Source organism: Orycteropus afer, unplaced genomic scaffold (assembly GCF_000298275.1).
Source record: "Orycteropus afer afer isolate SDZICR_OR568_19922 unplaced genomic scaffold, OryAfe1.0 scaffold00080, whole genome shotgun sequence".
Lineage (NCBI taxonomy): Eukaryota > Metazoa > Chordata > Mammalia > Tubulidentata > Orycteropodidae > Orycteropus > Orycteropus afer.
In genome coordinates this window covers 3,019,091-3,033,241 of record NW_006921667.1, presented here as the reverse complement: position 1 = coordinate 3,033,241, position 14,151 = coordinate 3,019,091, and the positions used below count along the sequence as shown (strand labels likewise).

The 14,151-nt window shown below is 41.2% G+C and overlaps 1 protein-coding gene across 1 annotated transcript in view; it reads left to right on the top strand.

Annotated features, from left to right (window-relative positions):
• The window catches only part of GRID1 (glutamate ionotropic receptor delta type subunit 1), a 1,411,601-nt gene that overhangs the window by 689,665 nt on the left and 707,785 nt on the right, over positions 1-14,151 (top strand). The gene's annotated exons all lie outside the window — the stretch shown is intronic.

Here is a 14,151-nt window from a genome sequence, read left to right as displayed (position 1 = left end):
CACACACACACACACACACACACACACATCCTTATCAGGTAGTTCTATTACCTGTTCTTCCTTAGGTAGATTTCCCTGTCTTTAGTTTGGTCATTTGCTTCCTCTGCATTGTCCTGTTTATTTATTTGAATCAAAGTTGTGTGTTGTCTCTGAGATATTTTGAAGATGATGTCTTTATTGTTGGTTATGTGTTTGTTTCATCCTGGTTTTTGTTTTGCTTTGTTTTGGTATATCCAAATGTGTAGGGCAAATGTACTTCTTCGGTTGTTAGCTTGTTAGCATTGGGGCACTCCTCACCTGTCTCCAGGTTGATGGAATAACTAGTGAGTATGTGGGTGTGGGTCTCTGTTTGTCATGAAGAGGAGCTGCAGTTGTGATGCACAAATGTTATCTATTGTCTGTCACTGATCCGGTGGTGCATAGCTGGTGGTGGTGCTCATCAATTGGATGAAGTGTTCAGTGCAGTAGAGAGATAATGTTCCCCTCCTATTGGACGAGGCAGAAAAAAAGAAATAAATCAAGGAGAAGAAGAAGAAAAGGAGGAGATAGAATAAAAATAAAAGATAAAATAGAGAAGAAGAGGAAAAAGAAAAGTGGAGGTAGATGAGATGAAAGATTGGTAAAAATGAAAGAAGAAAAAGAGGGAGAAAGAAATAAAAAGGGTGAAAACAGGGAAAAAAGGAAAGGAGAAAAATGAGGGGAAGATAAGGAAATTGAGGAGGAGGGACTTTTGTAGTTACGCTCAGCTAACAGCCCTGGGCCTTCTCTTTTTCATAAAGATTTACTGCCTCAGAAACCCAATGGGGGTGAGAATGAGTCAGATTCAACTCAATCGCAGTGAGTTTGTTTTTTTTGTTTTATTTACATCTTTATACTTTATGTGGCCTGTAACATAATTTATACTTTTTTTTTATTTTAATACATTTGTTATTAAAAAAAGTATGTAGGACAAAACTATTAGAATTATCAAGCATGTAGACTTTATGAGTAGTCTTTATATTTGTCCATGCAGTTCCCTTTATCAGAAATCTTTCTTATTCTGTATGACTTTGGATTACTTTCTAATGTGTTTTCTTTTCCATCTTCAGAACTTCCATTATTATTTTTTATAGGATAGGTCTGTTGTATATGAACTCTCTCAGCTTCTGTTTATCTGGAAATGTTTTAATCTCACCCTTGTTTTTGAAGGACAGTTTCACTGGTTATTGTATTCTTGATGGATATATATATATATATATATATATATATATATTTTTCTTCAGCATTTTAAATATATCATTCTATTGCCTTTTGGCCTCCAAAGTTTCTGAGGAGACAATGGCACTTAAAATTATTGGGCATCTTTTGTATGTTAGTGTTTACTTCTTTGCTGTTGCTTTCAGGATTCTTTATCCTTACTTTTTGAGAAATGAACTATAACATGGCTCAGTGTAGATCCTTTTGAGTGTATCCTGCTTGGGGTTCTTGGAGTTTTTTAGATTTTTAGATTCATGTCCTTCATCAGACTGGGAAAATTTTCTGTCATTTTTTATTCAAATATTCTTTCTGTTCTTTAATTTCTCTCATAGCCTTCTAGAATTCTCATGATGCTTATATTGTTGTTGTTGTTGTTGTTATGTGCTGTCGAGTTGGCCCCGACTCATAGCGACCCCTCCTTGGGTTTCCGAGGCAGTATCACTACGGAAGTAGGAATGCCCAACCTTCCTTCTGAGGAGTGGCTGGTGGGTTCTCTGGATATTGCCTCATAATTCCATTACACTGTGCTCCCCCTTCTTGAGCCTTTGTTCTCCTTGCCTCTGTGATTTCAACTATCTTATCCTCTAATTCCCTGATTCTTTCTTCTGCCTGATTAAATCTGTTGTTAAATTCTCCTATTGTATTTCTTGTTTCACTTACTATCCTTTCTTTCTTGCAATATTTCTGTTTGGTTTCTCTCTCTTATTTTAGGTCTTCATTTTGTTATTGCAGTTTTTAAATTTCCTTTAGAACTTCTTCTATGTTTCTCCTTAACTCTTTAATTATGTTTACCATTGTTATATTATTATTTTCTTTCATTCTTTTCCTTAGTCAGTCTTCATTAGACATATTTCATTCCTTTTGTCATATTCATTTGGATGGGCTATTGTTTTTATTTTCCTTCTGTGTCTTGTTAGTTTTTTGCCAGGCACTGAAATTTTTGAAGATGTTAATTTTCTCACTTCTCCCTAGTATTTGATGTTTTGCCCTCACTACTTTCTGCAAAAACTCTTAGGGAGGCACAGTCTTTGGCCTTTGGTTACCATTTCCTCTACCCTTCTGTGATAGTGCCTTCTCTTTCCTTAGTTTAATTGTGATTCAAAAGCTCCAGATTTTGACTTTCAAGTTTCAATTTCTCCCAAACATCAGGTAACACACTGTAGTCAATCTATCCATCAGTGGGCAGGACCATTCAGGTGAGATATCATATACTAATCATTCTACCCACCAGGGGCACAGCCTGCTCTTTCTGGTTATTACTTCTTTTCTTTCTTTATTTTTCAATGTTTTCAGTGGGAAAACCCATACCCAATGAGCCTCCCTTGGGGCTTTGTGTTTCTTTCCAGTATTTACTGAGGCTTCCCTGTTCAATGAAAGTTGCTTATATTTGATCTGGCATTCAGAGAAAGCACAACAGATACTCTCCTCTTTTAGGGAGAGGAGGGCTGGCACTCTCCAGAGGGACTTCAGAGAGATCTGTCTTGCTGCTTTCAGAGCCTCAGTGGCCTTGGGTGATTGGGGATACAGTGTCCACTTCAGTGACCTGCTTCCTGGCTCCAGTATAGGGGCGTTTTATAGGAATTCATATTAGTTCTTCAACTGAATGTTGGTGGTTGAGGGAGGGGCTGTGACATTCTGAATGACCATCCAAAGAGGTCTGCTTTGTACCTATAAGAGCAACTCAAAACCTTCATTGTATATTGGCTTTGGGTGTATCCTCTACTCAAGTTAGCAGTTCTCAACATCAATTGGAAAGGGGAGCAGACAGACCTAACTGACCTCCAGGGAGGTCTGTCTTTTGGTTTCTGGGGCCTGAGGTATGAGATGTGCAGGGAGGCAGGTAAAGTGCTGCCTATGGGAACAGACTCCACTCAAGAGGCTGACTGTAGCAATTTGAAGCTGCCTGGCAACAATAGTTGCTGGGTGAGTAGGGGTCTGTCTTTGTGCTATTAGAGATCTCCAGTAGACTGTTGGCTGTGAGTAAAGCCTCCATTCAAGATACCTTCCTTCTAGTATACAGCAGGTTAAATAATCACTGATCAGAAATAGGGGAAGACTAACCCAAATTGGCCTGTAGTGAGGTCTGCTTTGTGGTTTAGGAGGCTTGAGGTATGGGGTTATTCTGGTTACCTAGGGCCACTCTGACAGGAATATACCACAAATGGGATGGCTTTAAAAAACAGGAGTTTATTCTCTTACAGTTTGGAGGCTTTAAGTCCGAGTTCAAAGTGCCAGGCTCTAGGGACTGGGTGAAAGCCCCTCAACCTTGGGTTTCAGCTTTGCCTCCAGCTCCCAGCCCACTGGAGCTAGAGGCATTTCTTCACTCAGACCGTTGCTCACTGCTGAGGCTGCCAAGCCCAAGGTTGACAAGTAAAAAGGCACAGTCCCAACATTACCAAACCACACAGCAGGCCATTAATTCAAGTCCATTGTAAGTCCCAAGGTCGACAGAGCATGGCAGGCAATGACACAGCTACATGCAGGGTTCAAAGTGCCATAAGCTAGAAACTATTCCCAAGGCTTTTCCTTATATACAGAAAGCAGACCACATCCCAAAGGCAGCTATTCAGCTGCTTGTGGTAGATCCCACCATGGAGTTGATTGTCAGTCCCATCATGGGGAATAACCACCACCAGCTGCCCAGCCACTCAACCAGGCCCAGCCAAGTTGACATATAAATTTAACTACCACAGGGAGTAGGCAATAGAGTGCTAATTATGGGAGCAGATTCCACTGCAGGCACCTTCTGTAGCAATTCGTAGTAGTAATTCAAGTAGTGTCCTTGTTGCTATGAAAGCCACCTGTATATGTTGGTTGTGGACATAGCCTTTACTGAAGATGCCTATTTCCTGGCACCTCAGTCAGCGGTGCTCAGTGCTGACTAGAAGTAGAAGCAAACAGAGCTGAACTGGCCTCTAGGAAGGTCTGTCCTATTGGTTACAGAGGCCTGAACTAAGAGCAACTCAACCTCTTCATTGTATATTGTATATACATAGGGAGGCAGGTAGAATGTATATGCATAGGGAGGCATTGTATATGCATTGCATATGCATAGGAAGGCAGGGAGAATGTTGACTATGGGACCAGACTCCACTGCAGAGGCATTCTGTAGCAATTTGCAGCAGCCTTGCTGCTGACAATGTCAGGGTGAAGGAGGTGTTGACACACCTATATGGGCCTCCATAGAAGTCTGCCTTGTTGATTTTAGAGCAGAAGCTTATAGTCCTGCCTTTTTGTACAGGCAGGGGCTGTGGTTGTTGGGGATGTAGGTACTTTTGCTGTGGCCACAGAAGTTCATAGAAGCCTGTGGTCTGCATGGCTAGGAAGAGGGGCAGGGATGGAGAAATGATTTTTTTATCATGTGCTACTTGTTGACTCATTGATATTTGCTGGTTCCCCACTGCAGTCCCTCACTGCTGCCCTTGGCTCTCCAATTCAGAGTCCATCAAGGCCAATCATATTTTCCTTGTTTATTTATTGTTGTATTTGGGGGAGAGGTTCAAAATGGTGGTATATTTATGTTCCATCTTCCCATAATCTCCCTGCCACATTTACCTTTCAGATTCCTCAAAAAAAATCATTCCATGCATCTAGTCCAGGTTTTATAGCTGCATCACATGGGGATACACAGGGGACTGTGATTAATTCATACTACCCTATTAGTGGTTCTAAACTAGACATTCACCTCTAAATCGGATGTGGAATGTTTTTTCCATTGTTTAGTTTTTTGAAGACCTCTGTGTTTCACAACCTATACTTACGCCTAGGCATAGAGACCCTTGATTGGGGTAGGCATGGTGGAAAAATATCTGAAAACTAAGAGCCAGGAGGAGGGGCACAGTGATCCCCCAGCCTCCTCACTCAGATAGTCTTTCTTCTGCCTGTTGGGGCTTTCTGCATCCAGATGCTCACTGGTTGGGTACTCCTCTGATAGTTCAGACACCCGTTGGGCACTTTGTCTACTTGGAAATGGGTGATGACACCATATTGTGGACTACTCTGTTCTTACATGATGCCTGTGAGTTAAAGCTTCAGTTAAGTATGTGGAGCTTCAATTTTCTTTGGGTGCCATGTTATTCTCTATTGGTGCAGGGCTCCATTTCTGGAAAATAACATTATAACATAAAAATGTCAAAGTCTAACATGCCAATAAATTAGAAGAAAATAAAATGAAACAACAACAACCAAAAAAAAAAACAACAAAAAAAAAAACCTATAATGAACATAAGTATGTAAAACCAAACAGGGTCTATAAAGGTTAATTTTACGTTTGGAACTATTTCAGCAAGATCTGGGTAGGCTTAAATGTTTAAAAATATAAGCTCAATGACATTTGTATTGAAGATAACATCTTCATTTTAATAATCCAATTATCTCTCAGATTAGGTGCTTTTTATTTGTCCAGTGATCTAAATTGCATTCAAATAGTAGGGAATTCTGGTGCTTAGAAAGATCTCATTAAAATTATAGGTTTCCTCTCCTACTTCCGCCTGGGCAATGGTAGGTGATGTGCCATTAAGTCAGACACAACTCATAGTGACCCCTCCTTGGGTTTCCGAGGCATTATCACTACAGAAGTAGATTGCCCAACCTTCCTTCTGAGGAGTGACTGGTGGGTTTGAACTGCCATCCTCCTGGTTAGCAGTCTAGTGCCTTACACACTATGCTACCAGAGCTCCCTTTTGATGGTATCCTACATAAACCTTAGGCTTTCTTCATTTTGTTTTGATCTTTTTTCTGATTGACCCCTTCCCAAAGAAGTATTCAGTTATTTGCCTTCAATCTCCCTAATTCTGTCTTCCAGTGATTCAATTCTGGTCCTTTGCCCATTCAGTAACTTCTTTATTTCTGAAAATTTAGTATTGATATTCTGGATTTCTGTGTGTAGATTTTGTATCATTTCTAATTTTTCATTTATTTTGTCATTTTGTTCTTGTATTGTCTTTCAAATTTGTTCTAGGGTTTTCCCTGTGTTTTCCTTGATCTGTCTCTCAATCCCTTGAAGATACCTAAAGATAATCCTTTTGAATTCCTTATCAGGAAGTTCCAATGCTGTATCTTCCTCAGGGTTATGTTTTGGGTCTGTATCCTGGTCCCTTGTTTCTCCTGCTTTATCTTGCTTCTTTGTGTGGACTATGATGCTCTGTTGTCTCCGATGCATTGTGATGTTTTTGTGTTTATATTTAATTGTTGATTGTATGTTGGAGTGACTTGCCCACAATTTTCATTTTCTTTGTTTTGTTTGTATGTTATCTACGTATGCAGGGTACTGTGCTCCTCTGTTCACTAGTTGACAGCACTTGTACACTCACCACCTGTCTCCTTTCCTGTTGTTAGCCTCTCATATGTCTCTGTTGTTCTTGGCAAACAGAGCCTATTCCTAGGTCCCTGGAATCCAGATGAGAATTCTATCAATTTAAAATTCAAAGTGGTTGCCACTTGTAAAGATTCAAAATGGCTGCACCCTCAGTCACTTTAAATATCCAAAATGGCTGCCACTTGTAAACCATCAAAATGGCTGCTCCCTCCAGACAGCAGAAAGTCAACAGCTCAGGTTGTCTCACTGTTTGCTGTTTCCCTTCCTATTTATAGGCCACCAGGTCAGTTGTCCCTGCAGCCCTTAGTGACGAGGGCTTATCTTTAGGTCAGTTCTTAGGTCCCAACACCACTTGGGAACATTCAGGCTGTTGGTCCTGTCAGAGTAGCTGAAAGTCTGCAGCTCCAACCATCTCTGTACTCACTGTTTTTGTTCAGGTTTTTCCAATAGTTGGTGCCTAATCCACTTGTATATTTCCTTTCAAAGCTCAGGGCTCCAGGATCATCTTCTGTATCTCTGTCAATTGGTTTTTCTTTTCTTTGTTGAAGAGGGTCTTTGTTGCTTGTCTGCCTATTCCTCCATCTTACCAGAAGTCTGCAAATACACTTTATTCAACAACAAAAAATGGATGCTATACACATGGACCTTGCCAGATGGAATACACAGGAACCAAATTATCTACATCTGTGGAAGGGATGATGGAGAAGCTCAATATTATCAATCACAACAAAGCCAGTGACCAACTATAGAATAGATCATCGGTGGCTTACATGTAAGTGTAAGTTGAAGCTGAAGGAAAATGAAACAAGTCCACAAGAACCAAACTATGACCTTGAGTATATCCAAGCTGAATGTGGTAGTTAAAATTGTTTGTCAACTAGGCTGGGCCTGGTTGAGTGGCTGGGAAGCTGGTGGTAGTTATTCCCCATGATGAGACCAGCAATCAACTCAGTGGTGCCACAAGCAGTTGAGTAGCTGCTGTAGGGATGTGGTCTGCTTCCCATATATAAGAAGCAGTTTGGGGAATGGTCTCTAGTTTATGGCATGATTAAACCCTGCATGTAGCTGAGTCGTTTTCAGCAGCCTGCTGTGCTCTGCCAATCTTGGGACTTTCAATGGACTTGGATTAGTGCCAGCTGTTTGGTAACATTGGAGCTGTGCCTTTTTATTTGTCAACCTTGAGTTTGTCAGCCTCAGCAGCCAGCAGCTGTCTAAGTGAAGAAAAGTCTCCAGCTTCAGTGGGACAGGAGCAGGAGGGAAAGGTGAAGCCCAAGGTTGAGGGGATTTCACCCAGCTCCTAGAACTTGGCACTTTGAACTCAGAGTTAAAGCCTCCAAAGTGTAAAGTAATTAACTCCTGTTTGTTCAAATGCACTCATTTGTGAGATATTTCTGTCAGAGCAGCACTAGATAACCAAAACACTGAATTTAGAGACCACTGGAGGAATAGATTTGATATATTGAACACCAGTGATCGAAGACCAGATGAATTGTAGGATGACATCAAGGACATTATACATGAAGAAAGCAAAAGGTCATTAAAAATACAGGAAAGGGAGAAAAGACCAAAATGAATGTCAGAAAAGACTATGAAACTTGCTCTTGAACAGAGAGTGGCTAAAGTGAATGGAAACATTATGAAGCAAAAGAGCTGAGAGGAGATTTCAAAGGATACCACTAGAGGACAAAACAACAACAACAAGAAGCATTGGTGCTTTTGAGTTGTGGTGTTGGTGAAGAATACTGAAAGTACCATGGACTGCCAGAAGAATGAACAAAGCTGTCCTGGAGGGGCAGCTGGAATGCTCCTTGGAAGTGAGAATGACAGGACTTAGTCTCACCTACTTTGGTCATGTTGTCAGAAGGGACCATTCACTTTAGAAGGATATCATGCTTGGTAAAATGAAGGATCACCAAAAAAGTGGAAGACCCTCAATGAGATGGATTGACACAGTGGCTGCAAAGATGGGCTCAGGTACAGCAAGGATTGTGAGACTGGCACAGGACTGGGCAGTGTTTCATTCTGTTGTGCATAAGGTTTCTATGAGTCAGAGCTGACCCAAAAGTACCTAACAAGTAAAACTAAAAGATGCTCTTCTCCATCATCTCCTTCACCTTTCTTTTCTTCTATTTCTTACTATGTTGTTAGCCCTGGGTAGGGTACCTATTTCTTGGAACCTTTTCCTCACATGCAAGATGAGAACTGTGGTGCCTTCTCTTCAGGATTGTGAGAGGATTAAATGAGATGATCACTCCAAACATCCCAGGATGAGGACTTCCAACATTATCTGCCATCCTGACCCCATGTGATTAATATAAATGTCTCTGAAAACTTTTTAAATGTTTGATGATATATAAAGAGAGGTAACTCTTGCTCTCAGAAAAGCCCACATTAGGCAGTATCCTGGAGTTCATGATATTGTTGACCAGAGATTTAGTGTCTTCATCTCCAACTGAGTGCCCTTTTCTCCACACATCTGCCAAGTCAAATCCTACCTTCCTTTTTTACCTCAGGAAAGCTATTTGAAACCACACCACCTCCATTGACTCCTCCTGCATCCTTCTACTCTCCCTCTGTAATTGCCACCCTGGGGCCAGTAAACACATGACTTCCTTCCCTTTCCTTCTCTTTCACTCCCTTACCTTCCCTTTCCTTCTCTTTCACTCTTTTATCTTTCCTTTCCTTCCATACTCTCTTTTCCTGTACTCTCTTTTTCTTACCTTAACACAAACGTGGCTGTTCTCTGGGAAGAGTTTGTCAAGTTGAAGGTCTTTTCTCCCTCACGTTCTATGTACTCAGGATATCTTGCTCCATGTTACCACTTCCATACTGTTTCTTTCTCTTCTCTTTGCAGCACCCTCTGCACTCTCTAGCTCATCTCCTTTGCCTCCGTTCTCCTCTCCCCATCTTCACAGTCAGTTCACTCCCCTCCACTGCCATTTACCCAAGGCCTCTGGCTCAATTTCCTGCTCTCCATCTCAAATCCAGGCTCATTCATTCATTCTTTCTTTTTTAAAATTCAGACTCATTCTTGATGACTTTCACCTCTGGGCCTCTCATTTCCTGAATGTTTTCATCCCTCATTATATGTTCCCACTTACCTGAGCCTCTTCTCGTGAAGGTGTCACCTTTTAGACATACCTGCTAGCATTCTTTACACTTTTTTTGAAATAACAAACACAGTGTACCATGCTCTAAGCAGCCTTGTTCTTTCACTGAAATATTCTTTAACCTCCATGAGTGCTCTAAGTCCACATGTTTTTACAATCATCTGCTTTTATGTCTTCCTACTCAAACTTCAAAATACCCGTCCAAAATAACCCCTCTCTGGCACACCCAATTTCTTTTATCTCTTTTTGTGATACTCACCAGGTAATTCTCAAACATGAGATGAACCTGTTATTCATCTTACATATCTGTACCTGAGCATGGGGTGTTGCTCAGTGAATCACAAAGCCAGCCTGTAGGTTTACCTTATATTGTTCCCCATAAACCTCCCATGGGTTCATGCCCTTTCCAGTCACTCTGTCCCTGGTTAACATTATCCTTCCCTAAACCACTATTTCATCCTTTATTTTCTGCTCTAAGATCCCTACCCTCCTTCCCTCCCCACTTTCTGCCATTGGATTGGAGCCCTCTTCTAGACGATCTCCAATTATAAACCCATCTGCATTTTCACTATTATAGATTTAATTATTTTTTCCCCAAGATATATGTTGGAGTCCTAATCCCTATAACCCTTCTATCTGTGGATAAAAAAAGAATCCCAGTTGTGCAATAGTTAAGAACTTGGCTGCTAACCTAAAGGGTTGTTTGAACCCATCCAGCAGTTCTGCAGGAGAAAGACCTAGTGATCTATTTCCTTAAAGATTGCAGCCAAGAAAACTATGGGGGAACTTCTCTTCTATCATTTGTGGTTGCTGTGAGTCAGAATTGACTTGACAGTACCCAACAACAACATACCTATTGTAATGTACTATAATGTAATGTAAACACCTTCCATGATGGACTGTAATGTGATGTATTCAGGTTTAGGGTAGATCCTAAACCTAACCATTTCTGTGGTCTATGAAGTGTGGCATAGACAGACACACAATCACAGGAGAAAGACAATCACTATCTGAAGATGCAAGCAGATGAAACTGCAAGCCTATGAACTCCATGAATTGCCAGCTACAAAAAGCTGACATAGACAAGGGAAGTACTTCCCCAAAGAGTCATATCCTGAATTTGGACTTCTGACTTGAACTGTGAGAAAATAAATGTATATTCTTTAAAGCCACCCACTTGTATTATTTCTGTTATGGCAGCACCAGACAAGTAAAACACAGCCTTTGGTTCCTGATCAATGGGGATCTTGTTACTCCATGGGGAATGTCTTTCCTGTCCTGGGTTCTGGATCCATTCCCTTCTCATAGCCAGGCTTTTGCCATTTTCCCTTTCACAGCTCCTGCACTATCAGTCTCTTCCTCTCTACTAGTTCATTGCTGCTCTGCCTATGAACTTACCTTGGAATCTTCCACCTTAGAAAAAGAACAACAAATTCTCTACAGCCCTCCTCTAGCTACTACCCTCTCTCTCACATTCCCATTTCCTCTTCTTTTATTCACTTGTCAATCCATTGCATTTTGGTTATTCCAAATATCTGTTAAGTAAATGAATACAATTCTACTGATCTACTGATGTTTCTTTCTTTGTTTGTTTGTTTTTAATTTTTATTGTGATTTGGGTGAAAGTTTACAGAGCAAATTTATTTTCAATACAGTAGTTCATACACATTTTGTCTCATGACATTGACTGCGATTACCCACAATATAATAGCTCTCTTCCTACTTCCTCCCTGTAGTTATCTCTTCCCTGTGTTCTTCCCTCCTATGCACTCCCACCCCTCGAACTGTCTCCCTGTGCAAACACTGCCCTTCTTTTCTCCCATGATTGATTACCCCAAGTAGTGTACCTACCGGATGTAAATGTTCAGCCCATATGCCTCCTGTCTGTTGTTTGGCTGGAAGCCACAGGAGTTAATTCAGTGATCTACTGATGTTACTTTGAAGGGCTAGTTCTTCTTGGGTTTAGGCACTAAGTGACAAGGTATTTTGATTTCTCTGCTGAGCAGATGTGGATATGCTATAAAACTGAAGAGGTCTTTACTTAAGGGCCCCTATCTTGCACAGATCCTGTTAAGGCAATGTGAGCAATATGTTCACAAAGGTATATACTTTTGTAACATTTTGAAAAGTTATATATATATATATATATATATATATATATATATTCCCTCTATAGAACTTCTAAAATTGTATAACATACTTGGGATTCTCAAAATCTGGATCTAACTCCCTGCCCTCTCTTGGGCAGAAGTTAGCTCTTAGTCAGAGTGGCTCAGCCATGAAGTCCCCAGATACACAGCCCCTTTCATCTCTTCACATGCATCCTGAAAACTAAAGGTAGCACTTCCTAGCCCATGGCTCATCTGCCCCAGTGACCAGAACACCTGGCTAAGACCCTCTTTACCACTTGAGTTATCTACCTACTCTGACTGTGAGTGTCCCTAAACAAATTACATTCCTTTTGCTTGGTGTCATTTTCCATTATACAGGACCCGAGATCCAGGACAGCCCCACAGAGGAGCAAACTTGCAGAATGTATGACCATGTCACATCCTCTTCTTATAAATGATCCATTTGATGATGGAGCCTCTACCAATGATTACAGAACTTCCAGATAGACTCTTAAAAATGCTCCTCTGCATATTTACTTAATTAATTAATTCATTCATATATTCTATCCGGCAACGATTTTTTTTAGCTCAGTGCTAAGTGCCAGCAACACACAGTGAAATGAAGCCTCTACCCTCCAGCATCAGACAGGTGAATTCATGATTGTGTTTCAGCACAGATACCTGCTGCAGTGGAGGAAAGTACAGGTATTGAGAGAGCAGTTGGTTGAGGAATGTCCCAAAAGTGGCAGGGAGTAGGAAGAGATGAGAAGAGGAGGTGACACTTGAACTGAGTTTTGAAGAATTAGTAGAAATTAGATGAGAAAATTGAGGGTACAAGTAGAAGAAGCAGTCCAACATTTACTCAGTTGTTCCTTTGCAATTGGTAGCTATTTTTGAACCTTATTTATTCCAGTCTCTGTGTTGGATACAAAGGGTTTGGTGATAAACAAAGCTGCCATTTTGCCTTCCTCTGTAGAGCTTTCAGACAATAGTGAAGGCAGAAAATTCACAATTAAACAGAAAATAATCAGAGTTATGTTATCTGTGAAAGAAGTGGATGTTAAGATGTAAGACAGTGTTACAAGAAGATATGATTCCAATGTAGGATCTTGGAAGCCCTCCAAGGAGGCACCACTGGAATTTGGGTGGGGAGAGTAAAAATGCCAGTGATGGGAGAGTGTCCTAGGATTTCAGGCAGGAGGAACAGCACATGTAGAGGCCCAGAGGTAGAAAGAACATGGGGAGAGGGGATGGAAGTGGAGCTGAGAGGCAGGATGGGCCATTGCTCTTCATAGGGTAGGTCTCTAGAAGGTGGAGACAGCAACCCTGTCCAAGTCCAGGTTTAGAAAGACCACTTGGGCTGCTGGTTTTAGAAGAGACTAAATGGGGTCAACTCTGAGGCCTGGGTATTATGTGGGTGCCCTGATGTCTTTTGGTGCCTGGAGTGTCACCCCAAATACTGGCCCTAGATGTGGAGGAGTTGGTTAGGGAGGGCTTGAGGAGAAGATGCTTCCATCTTATTCTGGAGCTCACACCTGGAAACACATGCTTATGAATCAGTCCACGGATAGGTTGTGTAGGCTTGGTCGGGATGGGTATTCTGTACTAAGAGTATAGAATAGGAGGTGTGGGTAGTGTGTGTGGTATTTTCAGTACCCAGAGCAAATCTTTGGAATTAAGCGCTTAGTAAACATTTGTTGTGGGGGCAACAAATTCTAGGCTTCCATGGCAGAGACCTAGTTTTGATTCTCAGCCAATGCACCTCATGTACAGCTACCACCTGCCTACCAGTGGATGGTTATATGTTGGTGTGGTGCTGAACAAGTTTCAGTGGAGCTTTCAGACTAAGATGGACTAGAATGAAAGGTCTGATGATCTACTTCCAGAATTAGCCTATGAAAACACTATGTATCTCAAGAATCTGATCCACAACCAATAATGAGGATAGCACAAGACTGGGAAGGAAGCATTGCATTCTGTTGAGTATGGGGTGCCAGGAATCATGAATTCGTTCAGTGGTAGTTTGCAACAACAAGTGTTGGTTGAATAAATGAATAAGACATAAATTTTAGATTCAGGTGCAGATGCAGAGCAGGTTATCTTAGAAGCCTAGCTGCCCTGCTTCTTCTCTCACCTCTGCAGTCATGGCCCTTACATGCTACTATGAGCCAGGCTGTCTGTAGGTGGTGGGGAAGGAAGATTGCAGGGAGGATTTAACAGTGATGCTAAGCATGTCCATATCACTTCCTTTATCCTGATTACTACGGGAAGCTCTCCCCAGCTAGCCCCCATGTCAGTCTGGTCTCCGTGGCTAATGTTATTTTCCTAGAAGAATACACAGACAAATGTCTCAGACAACAGCCTTTATTATATATAT